This window comes from Orbicella franksi, chromosome 8 (assembly GCF_964199315.1).
Source record: "Orbicella franksi chromosome 8, jaOrbFran1.1, whole genome shotgun sequence".
Lineage (NCBI taxonomy): Eukaryota > Metazoa > Cnidaria > Anthozoa > Scleractinia > Merulinidae > Orbicella > Orbicella franksi.
In genome coordinates this window covers 16,929,472-16,931,971 of record NC_138152.1, presented here as the reverse complement: position 1 = coordinate 16,931,971, position 2,500 = coordinate 16,929,472, and positions in this window count along the sequence as shown.

Here is a 2,500-nt window from a genome sequence, read left to right as displayed (position 1 = left end):
CCGTTTCTCGAAAGTCGCGGAAATATTTCGGGCCCGCAAAGCCATTTTTAGTTGATCTGTATCTAAAAACAGAGAGGTGTATATGTCTGATACTTCTTGTATGAAGAGAACCTCTATTTATATTAAGAATATGTGAATGAAACAGCTCTGTAATCATGAGGTTTAAGCTTTAGCTATGGCTTTCAGGCTGCGAAAACTTTTCGGGAACTTCGTCTCCTTATCGAGCAGTCCGGGTTTGAGCCCTGCCCAGGGACATTGCGTTGTGTACTTGGGCAAGACACTTCACTCTCACAGCGCCTCTCTCCACCCAGGTTTATAAATGCGTATCGGCGAAGATAATGTTAGAGGTAACCCTACGATGGGGAGGAGAAATACTCCTAGTCGCTTCATGCTACCGCAACCGGGATTAAACTCCGATGGACCACTTGGCTTGTAAGCAGACTTTACCCTTTTTCCAAGCCGGTGGTGGCTGATAACCACTTTGTTAAGGTACAACTTTCGCAAGTCTAAAAAATTGCTGTCGGTGTTCATAGGCTCAGTCTTCATGGGGATTATTTTCTAACCAGGTCTCAGGGACCGGTCATTATCTATCGCCTGGCGGGGGAGGGGGGGGGGGTGGTCGGGGGGTCGGAGGATTTTCGGCTTAAGACAGTAACATTTAGCTGATTCCCCCTTTAAGTGTTATTTTATTGAAGTGATCCCCCTCATAACTCTTGATTAATTCACCTTTCGACGTGTACATTTATGCTTTTAACGGTTATATGAAAGTACCATTTCTAACAATGATGTCTTTACAGTGTAATGAAGCCGCTATTGTGCAGTCTCTTGATCCGCATCTTTTGCTAGTCTGCATCCCGATATCTGATCAGGGTTCTTAGCAGTAGTTTTCACAGGCTCCAGAAAAGCATAACAAGCGGCGTAAATTAAAGCGAGGCCCGAAGGGATAAGCCAACTTAGGGGGTGCGGGGTCATGCTCCCCCGAAAAATTCTGAAATTGTAGGTTGCCAAAGATGCGATTTCATGCATTTTGCCATGGGGGCAAAATTTTGCAGAAAATGAGTTTTTATGATCATAAACTTAGACCAGGAGCCATAATCGGGGACGGAGACTGTAAGCGCGCGCCATTTCAAGTATTGGGGTTGTCCCCATGATATGGGACAATAATTCTATTTTTAGAACAAATTGCGCCATCACCTGCGGCACACGCGGGTGCATGCTGCGAGGATTTTTGCAGATGTCGCGCGGGGAAATGGCATCCGAAATTCCCGAAATGTTTCGTGTTTTTGCCCCACTAGTCTACACAACTCAACGCGTTTACGTCTGTTGGAGTTTTGCTTAAGTATTTTCGTCGTAAGCAAGTTGTGTTCCGACTGATGCTTCTTTTACATGAGCTGTACATTACTCCACTTTAAATTTCACATATGTTGAAGATTAACAGCTTTTCCATAACACAGCAATAAACTAGCTGGATATATTTAGATATAGCAGAGCTTCAGGACTTCATAGTTTCATAACTCCTCTTGCCACACGCTTGCGAGGAATTTGTCAGTCTATCGCGACCGAAAAGTAAAACAAAATAATTGCTAGTTTGAGTTTCGCTTGAATTGTAAGTAACCCTTGATGTTTCATCGAGGCTTAATAACTTTACGTCCGTAGATACTGCTCAGTTTTATTCGTGTAAAAATCCAGTAAATTCTCTATTGTCGATGAATGAGAGCGCCCGCCGATGCGTGTTTTGTACAGTCAGTAAACATGACAAATTGTACTTCCGCCGCACTTTCGTGTGAAAGCGTACATCGAACTCAAACAACAGCTCTATAGTTTTTAAATATGTTTAAGATTGATTAATGTTTGAGAACATATTAAAAGCTAAGCTGAAAATATGTGAATAAAGCAGAAACAATCAGCAAAGTTACGATGACGCTTTCTTTAATCAACTTGGAATAACGATTTCGATTTTGGTGATCGAGTTATAAAATCTCCTTGTCTATTTTCATTTTCGCAATCTAAAACTTCACTATGCTTATGTTGAAGAAACACACCTGATGTTAGTAGCCTTTTTTGCATTCGTGAAATTTGTTGCAGCATCTCAACACAAAAGATAACGAAAGAAATCTTTGTCAAGATTTGTTGACAATTGAAAACACCGACTCGGACTTGAAAGTGCACGAGCTGCACTATGCAAATGAGCTAATTGTACGCGTCAGACTTTCCTTTCAAAAACCTTTGCAAACTCACCAAACAAGCAGAGACAATAAGAAACCATCAAAACAGGTTTTGGTTATGATTAAACATTGTCTGAGAAACTCACAAATTAACTCGATACCAGAGTAGAGAGTTTTCTTGCTATATTCTTAAGCATATGCGTGAGCTTACAACTAGCGTGAGCAGATCTTATTATTCATTCCCAGCGCGAGATTGAAGTCTTGTTTTCGACCCTGAAAAACCCACCTTTTCCGTTAGCTCAGAGCATTAAACTACATATAAGCGCCCTGGTTCG